Here is a 14,592-nt window from a genome sequence, read left to right as displayed (position 1 = left end):
ACACATATATAATGTGTTACATTAATCAGAGTCATTTTCTTTTTGTCAATACACTGTAGTTGTAAGTACACAAAAACGTCCTTGTAAAAGTGCAAAATATTTGTCAGAGTACATTTACTAATGCCAAGGAATTGCAAAAAATATAATGTATTTTGCAAATTACGAAAGTGGTATTTACATTACTTTATAATTTATTAGTGTGCACATTGGTTAAGTGGATAAGACGAGTGACTAGCAACAATCATGTCGCAATTTCGATGCTCATCGAATCAACTTAAATTTTAGACGTGGTTACTTAAAACAATCAAAAGTGATGCGATTGAAAATCACATGTAAGAACCCAACCTATTGTTAATAAAAATAATAAGCTACAAAAAATAAAATTAATGTTTTTGGTAGTAGTAAAAATTAACATGTAGGCCTACATCGTTAACGTAAATTTTCTTTATGATGCAGTAAAATTAAGTGACAAGTTATGGTAAAAAATGCACATGCATGCATATATAAATATAAGTATTACAGAGTAAAAAATACACCAAGAACTATAACATATCTATCAAACCATAGCAGTTACAGTTTTACACATTTGATTGTAATTGAACATGAGAACTAGAGTTAAAATACAGAACAAATGTAGTTTTAAAATAACACACACTCGTTGGAGACTCCATTACCACAAACCTTTTAAGTATAATTAAGTAATTGTTTTCCAGTGTAATCACGGCCACAGCTCTGCGCGACTTACAATTAGGCACGTGCTTACCGAGCTGTGTCTTACGTCGACGGTAGCTACATGCAGACGGGATCTCTGTAATTACAGCGGGCTGTAAACCACACTTGATACATACTCTGGGCTCGTAAGTTAGTCAGGCCGAGATGTGGTTCGGAACCCACTGCCTTCTTCCAGCAAGCATGACGCCTCAGCGATTACATGCTTACTGGCTTTCAGTTAAGTACTAAAATCTGTCCAATGCTGGCTTTTTACCAAAAATGTGTTACCGATTGTTGATTTAAAACAACTTTTTCTGGTTTAAGTAATTGGTATTGCATTCCTACGTAAATGAAACCAAAAATAAAATCGAAAAATTTAAGTATACTAATTAAACACTATAGTTTTTTTTTAGCGCAAACCATTGAAACAAAAATATATAAAATAAAATATAACACACGGAAAATTAGCATGTGGTCATAAATGTTTAGATAAAGCAATTTAGGTAAGATATTGTTAGGAATTTTTTTAATGAATATTCAGTCAGGGACAGGATATTTTAGTACACAGTTTCAGTCAGTGGAGTGAAATTTATGTACTAGGCTTGATAGATAATTATCATTTGGTCTATTTTGTAATTAATTCATGTAAAGAGCTGATTTATTAATTCTGAAAACTGATATCAGTGGTATTGGACTTTACAAATCACATATGTTAAACATGTTACTGCTTTTAAATATAAACTACTAGCTGTGATCCCGAGCGGCGCAGGTTTCGTCGCTACGCATTCCCATACACTCAGCTGTCTCTTCATCTACACCGCTATGAGGGAAACTGCTTTCCGCATTATCATTACGATAGATTAGTGGGGAAAATAACATATTTGAGATTTATCTTAATTATTGAAAAATTCAAATTGAATAATTAATCGAACGAGAAGTTTATTGAAATTTTAAACATTGGCAATATGCTAATCGGTATTAAAATCTCTGCCGCAGTCTGTGTCTACGTGCGTCATCTTTGTAAATGAATTTAAATGGATATTCCGTAAGGGAATGTGTATTCATGTGATAAAATATATTTTTTTAAATTAAATTTTTCAACCACCTCCATTCTAAAATTCATGGAAGTCGGTTCAATAGTAAAGAAGTGATTGAGTAACAAGCATTCAGACTTTAAAAATTTCTCATTTATGCATAAGTACTATGTATATAGGATGTGTTAATCCGATGTATTGGCTACCGCTATTTCAAATTTCATCCAAATCTGCTGAGTAGTAAAGACACGATTCAGCTCTGTACAGTAAGATGTGCTAGGCAGGGTTGAACCCACATATTTAGAAAGTGCGAAACGAGGCGGATGTTGCTGTGAAGAGAAGGGGCTTCTCAAGCTCCTCCAGTTTCCCACCAATGGTTGTTACTGTTCCCACCACACCGCTTCACCCTTCAATGTCACTAGTGACCTCGATTACTATGCGGCATTAAGCCTTAATTAACTAATTCACTGCACTTAGACAAGTCTTACTATCACTCTAATCAAGAAAGCGGTACTGCGGATTACTCAAAAATGGTTGATATTTTAAAATCACTAATAATTAAATATAACTGATGATTTAAAACGCGGAAGATCTGCCATTATTACGGGTAGTTAGTGATTTTATTTAGAGATGAATTTATTTCCGAGGGAACACATTTATTGAATGTACTATTACCATGTATGAGCAAAATTGTTTGTTTGTGGAGCTTAAAGCAAAAATTAATAATGGCACATAGCTTTAACAGGCTACTATAGTGAGTTCATTTCAACAACCATGTTAATAGCTTTTCGATGACAATAAAAAAAATCACTTTTATAGCATAAAACAATTCCTTTATTTACAAGGTTTTTTTTTAAAATACTTCACCACTAAAGACAATTTTCAAAGCTTCGTTTTACCAAACAGAAACCAATAGCTTTTAATGATGTTTAATTTTTAGCAAAATGAGAGAAGATTTGTTTATTTTAAAAGGCTTTTTATGAGAAAGTTTAACACAGGCTTTATAAAATGTATGTTTATGTCATGAGAAATACGTCCCGGGAATAAAATCATAAGAATGATAAGGTAAATAAGACTTCTCTGGGCGTAGACAGTGAGTTGCGTGCGACCTAGCGCGACGAACAAAATGGGTTCTGAATGAGCGAGAGTTAAGTTTAACGCTGTAAAAAAGAATTGGTAATTCTATTAAACCATATACATTTTTAGAAAAGTGTTTTAGAAATTATTTGTACAAATAAAGAGTTTAAATTTCCTTGTTTAGAAGTGTTACAATAATTGATATAATATGATAATGTTACATGACATACTACTTTTTGTTACTTTAGGCATTAACTTTATTTAATTTGTTTTTTTGTTCACAGTAAATTATTGTTAGTTCTACTCTTTTACATACACGACAGAATGACAAGACTTTAAACAAATATGGTTTTTAGCTTACACATTAAAGAAAAAAAAAGACAAAAAGAAAGACGAAACTAACACAACAGTTGTGTTTTTGTCTCGTTTTGACTGTTGTGCTGAATTTTTTTTTTTGGGTTCTATATTTTTGTGCTGTCATCATTTGAGGTTTTTTTTTTTTTTCGTTCTCTTCTGTTTTTGGAAACCCATTATGTTTGTTTCGTCTTTTCGTTTTGCTGTCTTTTTGTCTCGTTTCAACTGTTGTGCTGAATTTTTTGGGTTCGGTATTTTTGTGCTGTCATCATTTGTGGTTTTTTTTTCGTTCTGTTAGTCCATTTTTCTTTGTTTGTTGACCATATTCCTGTTGTGGAGTATTGTGTGGTGTTTATATCCTGACAACAGCAATTTTTTTTCTTAATTTGTTTTTTTGTCATTTGTGTTTTATTGTAGTTTTCTTCTACAGACATACATGTGCTTAGCAATAGCGTATGTCCAAAAGCTTACATCAAGTCATGCACTCCCATTGCACAAATCTATCAAAGATAATAAACTCTTCATATGTTTGCAATGCTTGTACAAAATTTCATTTGGGCTAGAAAGCTTTAGAAAAAAAATAATGGTTGTCCCACAAAATAAGTGCTTGCGGCGCCCTGTGTTAGGGGGCAATGGCTGGACACCTGCTAGCGACTATAGCGTGGAGCTCCGACCCCGCGCCTCATACAGCACACATGCACACCTTCACGCCCGTGTACAGTGTGGCAGTGAGACAGTGTGGCGGTGTGGCGGTGTGGCGGTGTGGCGGTGTGGCGGTGTGGCGGTGTGGCGGTGTGGCGGAGATGCAACTGCTGGGGGGACGCGAGGAGACACGCAGGCCGCGTGGCTGCCCCAGTGACCCAGACCGATCCTCGCCAAGCCACTCGCCTCGTGGCCGAGAAGCAGTCGGGCTGTCGCTGCGTCCGTCCAAGTGCCGCGGTTACACTGCCACTTGTAGCACTGGCAGCAGCAGTCGCGTCTGTGCTTCAGTTCTGAATAATTTAACAATAATATCTGGTTAATGATTTTAACTATAATACCCAGCGCATAGATGATCAAAAGAAACGATGAAATCAGAGGTGTAAATTTTATTATGAAAGCTAATCATCCACAAGCTTCAGACATTATTAAATGGAAAGACGCACACAACACTATTTATTTATGATTTTCTGGACTTGGTTGCCACCTTTCTTGGATTATTTAATATTAAACCACATCATACTAGTAGTTCTCCCTGAACTATGTGCTCGCGGTGTTAGCTTGTTTAGAGCAAGTGAGTACTGACGCTTGCTTACTTATTATCAGAACAAAAGAAGGAAACCGTTTGAAATGAAATGCTACCAACTACTAACTTTTGTTACCAACTAAATTAAGAATACAATCCAAAGAAAAACCTTTAAAATTAGGTATAGGTTGGTAATCATCTCTAACAAATTAAAATACAGATAAAAAGGAACCAATAAACATCCAATGACACAGTAAAATAATACCAACATGATAACTATTTTTACAACGTAATCGACAATTTATGGACAAACTAATATGCAATGGAGATAATTGATGAAATTTATTTAAAGTAAACGGAACATCGGCGTGCGATTATGTCAGCGCGATACATCATTTGACAAATTTATTTAGCGTCATGTAGTTGTGAATTTTGTACTACAATGATTGGTATTTATTTTTGTAAGTATTTTGAGAGAAATAAGAATTGTTTAGTCGTTTTAATGATACCCCATAACCTGGAATCTGATTTGTATTCGACTTTGTGAATTTTAACCCCATATTGCGTCATTTGCAGCATACTAAATTAAATTACCATGAATAAATATAGTTTAAAAAACTAAAAAACATGCTTTTAAAGAATATCAAACTAAAAAGTTAAAAATATAAGCTTTTTTCTCATTTATACTAGTATTGCTTATATACTATTGTCATAAATTTAATTTTAAAATTATTTTTTACTTTTTAGTTTGATAATCTTTAAAAGCATGTTCCTTTAGTTTTTTAAACTATATTTATTTTTTACATCATAGTATACACAAAATAAACAACTACATGTAACAGTTCTTCGAAATTCATTGTAAACAATATTTTAAAAGGTAGGTCTCCACAGAACATAAAATATAAACTTCAGATAAAATTACCGACAGAGTTTTAGCCCGGAGAAAACCCCATCATTATTTGTAGACGGCATCTACGTGTTGTGTTGGATACCAACAATAGAGACTGAACTTGAATTGGACTGTTGTCGAGCTGGGTGCCCTTCGTAACGTCCTGCAGTTTCAATAACATTCTTGTTTTTTGCTAGTCACATTGTGCCTCAGAGAACTTTAACCATTATCAAGTATAAATATGATTCCAATGTTATGTTATTGTTTTGCCTCAAATTCCTTAATATTATTAAAATTTCTTGGATATTGTTTGCTCAGGTCAGTCTCCTTGATTATATTTTTAACTTTTTAGTTTGATATTCTTTAAAAGCATGTTTTTTAGTTTTTTAAACTATATTTATTTTTAACTTTTTAGTTTGATATTCTTTAAAAGCATGTTTTTTTAGTTTTTTAAACTATATTTATGTATAATTATCATAGGGAAATGAGTTACCGACACTACCTATTACCATCTGAGATAACTATTTGGAGTTGCAACGTCACAAAGAAATGGTAAAGTCTCTACGAATCATTTGCAGTTAGATGTATGGATATAATATTAGAATTTACCGGGGAAAAAAAAAACATTTTTTTTTTCGGCGTGGCCGGGAGTAGAACCCACGATCACTGAATCCGAAAGCTGACGTCACAGAAGTCGCGCGCCTTAGACCGCTCGGCTAACGAACGTAATGAAATGGGTGGGACATTTTACAGTGATGAGTCACTCACTCTTAGTCGAAAGAGTTACAGACGGACAGACAGAGTTACAGACGGACAGACAAACATACAGGTGAAGCTAATATAAAGCATGTAAAAAGAACAAACTCAAGCCGAATTAAAATGGATCCTCCGAACTTTGGAAAAATGATGGAACACTTAGGATTCTTGAAGGTGGTAACATAAAAGTATTTAAAATCTCTCAGTAATATAGATAAAGATGTCGTATGTCGTCCATAATGATACTAATAGCTATGATGATAACAATAATGAATTTGAGGCTGGCGATAAAATAGAATAATGTAGAATTTTTCAAAATATTGACGTATGTTTGGATGCACATTTATAAAAAAACGACGCACATTCGACAAAAAAATCCTTCTAGGACGATGATGCGTACGCATACTTATCATAATTGATGGTCGTTATTTTGTTATTAGATCGCGAAAGAAACATTCAAATTTTAAATAACCAATATTTGGATTTTCCTTTCACGATTAAATAAAACATTACGTCCGTCAATAATCTATACTAATATTATAAAACTGAAGAGTTTGTTTGTTTGTTTGTTTGTTTGAACGTGCTAATCTCAGGAACCACTGGTCCGATTTGAAAAATTCTTTCAGTGTTGGATAGTACATTTATCGAGGAAGGCTATAGGATAGGATATATTATATTATCAATAACATTAGGGATCCTTACTAAAAGTCCAATTTAGAATCAAATGCGTTGGAGGGGGTTAGATACAACATGCAGTACACGTACGAAGTGTGTGTTGACAATTCCGCAGGCGCTAGAAGTTTATTTCCTATTGCCTATTAACATTGTTGCCACGCACTAGATGCCTTATCATTCTTAATTTTCCCATTCAAGTAAAAAACACCCGTGTGATATTAACAACGAAGCAATCAGTACCCTCATAAAAGTTCAATTAGTATTTAAAAACTTTTTATCACTTTAAATCGCAAACCTAAACTATTGATTTTTTTACTCTCTCTGTCTTTAATTTGTTTTTTTTATTGCCCTTTTTTTAAAGTTAATATATTTTACAGACTTGAAACTTAACAGTAATGTTCCTTATGTTACGCAGGATGACATTTTCCGAAAATGAAATCCCATGGGTGGTTAAAACCAGGCAACAGTGGGTACTTTGTCTGCATGAGAACAGGATTTTGCATTGTTCATGCCTTCTGCGTCTCCATGGCAACGGGCATCGCGCGGCAGTGGCGTACCTACAAGGAGGGTCATGTATAATGAGCGGCGCAAGAGTGATCTGCCTGTAGACTGCCGTAGTGAAGTACGGGTACATCAGTTGTACGTTGCGTGCACGAGTCGGGAAACCATCGGTGCTATTCATTTTCTCTCCGGTACATTATACAGCATTGTAATAAATTTTCACAGATTTTTTTTTAAATTTACCATTACTGTAAATGGAAGATGTGGCTTAATTTTTTTCCATTAGTATAGCCGTGCGAAGCCTGGTCGGGCAGCTAGTGATGAATATGCATCCATATCAACATCCTAGATGAGGAATGTGTGTATTTTTGTGAATGTGCGCTCTTTTTTTTCGAATGTAGTCCAATTATGTGACCTTATTTTTTAATGTGCGTCGAAATGCGGGTCCGATTTTGCAAACTATTTTATAAATGCACATCTAAATGTGCGTATTTCGTATCGAATGAGTTACAAGAGCTAATATCCGGAGTGAGGCAAATAATAACACACTGCGCCTGCCCTCATGCGCAGGTGCAACTGCGCAAGAGGGGAAGTCAAACAAGCAACTAAGGGTAGGGAAACTGCCCCGCCCCTCGCGACTTTAAACAAATGATGTTCAGATCTTTTCAATTCTATTAGCTTATAACTTTCCTTTATTGTTTAATGCTGAAACAGTTATTCCCAATGGACACGAAGAATATCGCCGAGGGCAACCTTTTGTGGGACTTCACGTAGCCGAACATATTTGTTAGTTCAAGCACAAATAATTAACTGCCTTGATGTCAAATTTGTAGACGTAGGAAGATATATTCTATGCATATTTCAATGTTTCAGTAGTACACTATCTCATATCTTCGCACACATCGGTGATTGCAAGCCTATTTATATATCTTCCATATTTCTAAAGAAGTATTAACATTCGACTTCAGTTCAATCGATTCTTTTATAGCAAAAAAAAGTTTGTAAAGGACAAAAACATATAACCAAAAATATTTACATTATGTACTTAACAAAAATGCCTACTTCAGCCTTGCAAATTCAAGCATAGCTGATTTCAGTAGCAATGTGAGTTTAAAAGGGGGAAAAAAAATTCTGACATCAGTTTTTACATGAAAAATAAAATATTAAACAATAAAATAATCTGTAAGTTGTCTTAAAAGGTTGATTTGATCAGTTAAAGTGCAACCATTCCGGAAAAAAAAATGTTAAGAATTGATGATGAATATCAATTATTAATTTGGCAAGTTTCTAACATATTCTTATAATAAATAATAGGTAAATATGTAGTTGAGCGGTATTTGCGAAAACAAAATTTTAAAAATCCGAAAATACCTTTATTGAATGCTCTTCAACTTCCTCTTTTCATTAAAAGCGGCGGAGGTAAGAAATTCCAAATACTTTAGGAGATATCGAATTTTTAAATTTCATCATATGTAGTTGAGCGGTATTTGCGAAAAAAAAAGTTAAAAATCCGAAAATACCTTTATTATATGCTCTTCAACTTCCTCTTTTCATTAAAATCGGCGGAGATAAGAAATTCCAAATACTTTAGGAGATATCGAATTTTTAAATTTCATCACAATACCAGTGCATTGATGTGGCGATTAACATTGTTTCTTGTTTACGTACGAGTATCTACTTTTTTTATTGGATAATGATGTCACGTGATTGTTCGTGATAGGCCAGAATTCAAACGAACCAATACGTGATTATTTAGTTCATTTATTGTTTAAAACAATGTTTAATTACCGCCTCCAACTTAGGTGAGTTTTTAACGTTTCTAATTTTAAAGTCTTATTTGTTATTTTGATATTGTTGCGCAAGTAATAAGTAACAAAAAAAATTTACGTGAGTTGTTACTGTGCATCCTTTGTTAGGGGTTTGTTAGGTAAGGTCAGTTACATTAAAAATAATTTAAAACTAAAGAATAATTAAAATTAATTCACACTATTTTTAATGTCGGCTTAGTTTGAAAGTATTAATAATGTAACTGACCTGACCTAATCAACCATTTTATTAATTACGCATTGACGATTCACGTATTCACGAACACACGGCAAAATAACAAAAATGGCGTCGCTCAAATGGTTCCACAGGTCTTGTTTTGCAAAATTAAAAAATTCGATATCTCCTAAAGTATTTGGAATTTCTTATCTCCACCACTTTTTATGAAAAGAGGAAGTTGAAGAGCATATAATAAAGGTATTTTCGGATTTTTAACATTTTTTTTCTCGCAAATACAGGTCAACTACATATGATGAAATTTCAGCATCGTGCACAGTAGCTGTGTGGAGTACGTCACTGCAGTGCTGCCTTGCTTGTACTTATGTGGGCTCGCCGCTCGCACACTCTTGCCTAACGGCGAATTTTGGTGAATGAAAACTACACTTTTCCTCCTGGGCTCATGGCGTGTACTCTTAGTGCTTCAATATGTAATATAGCTCACGAACTTGTAATCCTTGAACGTCTATGTTAATAATCGTGATTATAATATTGTCTTTGAAATTTTTACGACATTATATTGCGCTAGTCTTGCGTAATCATTTAAATGTTTATATAAAATCATAATACAGTCGAACCTGAGTTAGTGAGAACTGGTTTTAGTGCAATTTCATATTTATTTGTGTCTCTTCAAAGGACGTTATAGTTACATTGTTTTAAGTGACCGAATGTTCTTAATTATTTAAGCAGTTTGAGTTAGGTTTCCCGTGAATTTTGCAAGTTATGAGACATTTTAGGAAAAAAATATTTACCAATATTTAACTGTTTAAAAAAATAACTAGGAATGAGCGAGTGTATTTGGAATGAAATAAATCGTAAGGATGAATTTCAAGCATGTAACTAAATGATATTTAAAAAAATTTAAAAAGTTTAAATTTTTTAAAATAATTCTTGGTCTAATTTTCAATGTAAAGTTACTGAATCTGTCAGTGCATACCCATTTGACTCGAGTTACAATTCTGTCCGGCCAAATAGTTATGATTCCTGCATGGTTTTTCGAAATGACTCCAGGAATATGGTTGCATATTTCTTTACTACAAGATATCCCATATTCTTCCCTAACATTGAGGTTTGTGTTTATCCGTCTCAAGTGGTCACACTGTTGCCGAGACTTAGTTGGCAAGAGGCGGGGCCAAACAGGCAAGGGGATACAAAGAGTGGGGCCTCCAAGCTTCGGGGCGCTTCTAGCGAGCGAGGAACTACTTGGCTTGGGTCTGTTAGACGCTGACCTCTACAAAGTGCGCGGAGCTCTACTTGTCATGCGCATGCAACGCACCGTTCCCCAGGCTTGAGCCTGAAAGAAACGTGGCTATACAATGCGCGGGCCCTGCAAGATGTCGAACTCCAATAGTCGCTAGTTCGGGACTCTACAAGCCATGGGACAATCCAGGTCCGGGGCCGGAAATGTGAGGGGCTCTACTAGTCGTTTAGCCGGAAAGGTGCGGTGCTCTACAAGATGCAGAGTCACTTTGGCGCCGAAATCTACTAGTTGAAGAACCTGCAATGTGCAAGTCTCTATTAGGAGCGGGGTCTGCTAGGTGCGGATCCCTGTTTGTCACTGGGGCTCTACGACGCATGAGACCCTGCTAAGTGAAGGGACCTACTGCTAGTTCCAGTGATCTACTTGTATCGTGGCTCTACTTTACACTAATAGGTGTGGGACTTTATTAGTGAGGGTCTCTACTAGATGCGGAGCTCTAATAGGTTCCTGCTCTGCCAGGCGCAGGACCCTGCTACACGTGTGGATCTACTAGTCGCTGGTTCCTACTAGGCACGAGGCTATGCAAGGTGAGGGGCTCTAATAGGAACGATGCTCTACGTGGCGCGAGGCTCTATTAGACACGAGGTCCTGCAAGTTGCGGGGCTCTATTAGGCACGAGGCCCTGCTAAGCGCAGGGCTCTACTAGATGTGAAGCTTAGCTAGGTGCAGGGCCCAGTTCGGCACGTGGCAAAACTATGCGCGGGACCTCTCTAGGTGCCAGGCCTGATAGTAGCCGGGCTCCATCCTAGTATAATATTTGGCGTTAGTTACTTTGATTCATGCTTGTAACTGATCACTTAATTTTATTAGCACAATCTGGTAACACGTGAGTGAAGGTGCGGATAGTCTTCTGGTGCGCACGAACACAAGACGTACCCATGTATTATTTATTCTTGACTCAATTAATATAAAACAAATCCCTTACATTGATTGAACAGGTGTGTGCGTGTGTGTGCGTGTGTGTTGAGTGTGGGGAGTCGCCGGACAATCGCTCGAGAAGATGCGTGAACTCGCGCATTCCAACTGTAAGCTGCTCGTTGCTGGCTCGAGGGGCGCGGGTTACCTGGGCGGTGGCGGTGTGCTGGCGGTGTGCTGGCGGTGTGCTGGCTGGCTGCTGGCGGGCGGGAGCAGACTACCTGCTGCCTCACTGCATGCTGCCGGCGCGGGGTCGCGGAGCAGACTGCCGCAAGTGGGGCGCGCCGCGACACACATCCCCACAGACGCAACACACCGGCCGCGTTCCAGAGAGCCCCCAGCCACTTTCTACCGCCCCTCCGCCTCTCAGCCCCTCCAGCCGCTCTGCTCGCCTGGACGGAGCTGACGGTTTGAGGACGAAGAAAGTAAAGTGCCCAGAAACCGACCCTTTCTTCTGCCTCCAGTCCAGTCACTGCCGGTTCGCCCGCACGCAACACGGAGATACGAACATTATTGTCAATTTGTTTCGGAATTGACTACCCAGGGTGCTTATTTTAAATCTATCGTTTCGATCATTTATATCATTACTAAAGGATTATCGTACATTATCGACAGTTTAGTAACAGTTTTTAATTATGTTTTATAAAGTTTATTATTATACATGAAGTAATTAAAGACATATACAAACCGGTGTTTTATTAAATGTTTCTTAATCTAAGGATAGCTTTAATTCATTATAATCTTACAGTATTGTTTATTATAAAATATTTTAGGTTTTATAACAAATTTCTGCTAGTATATATTTAAAACTTAATAACACTTTTAAGTAAAGTAAATTATTTCTCAAATTTTTAAAATCCTGTTATTTAGGTTACCTTGTATGTTTGAAGCTCTTGATAACATTTCTTTGCAACTAAAGAAGTATAACACGTTGATATGATTTGATTTTGATATTAAATTCGTGTAGTAATAGTTAGAGTTTATTGTCATAATTAATTGATTTTCCTTAAAAAAGTTCAATATTATATATATATTTAAAAAAAAAACATGGATTGAATTCGAATTTGTTACGTGATTATTTTTTTATGGTTAATATTGTTATGTAATATTTGTGAGTGATTTACTCTTGCCTAAGAAATAACAGTATATTATAGAATATATTGATTATTTTAAATTATTTGAAAGCATAATTCAGGAAAATAGAGTGGCCATGTGGAATGCGGACCATTGGTTTTCATCTAGGATTTTATGAAGTACCTATTGTTGGTCTACAGCTCGAGAAAACAGTGAATATACTAAGGAAGGTGGTAAATTCCCGTAGTCACTGATAGGTGAATAAAAAATATGCGAATACGAATTTCCACACGGAAATAAAAATACAACTGTATTCGTAATCAGACCAGCAAACACATATACGACCGTATTCTCGTATTTATTCTTATTTTTTCACGATATATTCATAATCGTATTAATAGAAAATAATTTGGTAACAAGTGAACCTTTCAACCGCGAAAATACAAGTTACAGCCGTGTCTCATAGGCGATCGTAGAATTTAGCTAGCTGTTCAAGTTTCGGCAAGCTTATAGAACGGGTTTCCGCTCTCCTTTCCATCCTTGCAGCAACACTGACTCTTCTGCTAAACTACTTAATATAAATAACCTTTACTGTCTCTTAGGTTAAATATGGTTCATTTGGGCAAAAATACCCGTAGAATTGAGGAAAATAACCCCTTTATCCCCAGAAATCACATGAATCCTTTGATGATTTTAGGCTGTTGGATGTTCAATATAAGAGTTAATTTTTCAGGGTTAATTAGAGGCCTCTGTTAGATACTTGGAATACTCCTGTCTTGGTCTGTGGTAAATCCAGCACTTGTCGCAGTCAGTAATCCTCGCGAGGGAGCGGCGGTCTGTGACGTCACCCGGGCTGTGGTGGGCCAGATACCGGCTCGCCCACGCTTCACCGGGCTGCAGTAGAAAGCAGGGTCAAGGTCACTACCGGACCGAGCTTGGTCCGCTGACACAGTTCCTGGTACGTGACTCGCTATCCCCCAGGCAGTCGCTCCGTGCCTACTTCGCCAGCTCATTCATGAGCGATGGTTCTGAAGTAGTGCACCGTGAGTGACGAGCTGTCTCGGCTCATCCTCAAGCTGCGACGTGAGAAGACACTCTGTCCCTTCTTCGCCAGTCACTCATTCATGAGCACTACTTGAGCAGCCATACTCTTTAAGAGGGGAGAACCTGCAGCCTTTGCCGATCTCTTCTCTCAGCTGTACCTCATCCTTCATCATGAGAAGACATTTAGTCCCTACTTCACCAGGTACTCTTTCATTAGCACTGCTTATGATCCCGATCATTCTGCAGCCTTGCCTCGACCTCTCCCTACTAATATTTGAGCTGCAACATTGACAGTCAACATGTCCCTACTTCAATGTTCTCATTCAAGAACACTGCGTGTGAAGCCGTATGCTCTGAAGCACCTGCAACCCTGCGCGTTTTTCTTTAGCACGTCATACTGCTGCAACATGAGTAGGCTATCTGTCTATACTTCGCCAAGTACTCATTTATGAGCACTGCTTGAGTGGGGAGCACCTGCAACCATGCGCGAATCTCTTACAGCACAACCTTGCCTGCTTCATGAGAGACACTCTGTCCCTACTTTGCCAGTCACTGATTCATGAGCATTGCTGGTGAAACTGACCATTCTGATGAGCCTTGCGCTTCCCTCTGTCAGCAAATCCTCATTCTGCAAATTAAGCCGTGATATGTGTCTGCTTTATAGGTACTCATTTACGAACACTACACGAGAAGCCGTGATCTCTGTAGCTCTGCACGGGTCGTAATCTGCACACCTTCGTCATGCATTATAAGAAGACATTCTGTCCCTACTGCGCCAGGTAAGCACTCTTTCATGAGCACTGCTTAAAAATTCAGTGCTGTCTGAGTTTGGAGCACTCGAATCATGCGCGGATCTCCTTCTCTCTCGCGGCACATCTTCGCCCTACATCATCAGAAGTCACACCTTCCCTACTTGACCAGGAACTCATTTATGAGCACTGATTGATAAACCATGCACTATGAATGCGGAGCCCCTGCACCTGGGCGGATCCCTCCAGCTCATCCTCGTTCTGCATCACGAGAAGACACTCTGTCT

At 37.3% G+C, this 14,592-nt stretch overlaps 1 protein-coding gene across 1 annotated transcript in view; it reads right to left on the bottom strand.

The window, feature by feature from the left end:
- LOC134539480 (serine protease filzig) overlaps positions 1–11,906 on the bottom strand; it is a 37,588-nt gene extending 25,682 nt beyond the window's left edge. The window contains exon 1 of the mRNA XM_063381550.1: positions 11,587–11,906. The gene's annotated coding sequence lies outside the window, so the exon portion shown is untranslated. The remainder of the gene's footprint in view (positions 1–11,586) is intronic.
- Between the last annotated feature and the right edge of the window lie 2,686 nt (positions 11,907–14,592).

Source organism: Bacillus rossius, chromosome 15 (assembly GCF_032445375.1).
Source record: "Bacillus rossius redtenbacheri isolate Brsri chromosome 15, Brsri_v3, whole genome shotgun sequence".
Classification (NCBI taxonomy): Eukaryota; Metazoa; Arthropoda; class Insecta; order Phasmatodea; family Bacillidae; genus Bacillus; species Bacillus rossius.
This window is presented reverse-complemented; position numbering and strand designations above follow the sequence as displayed.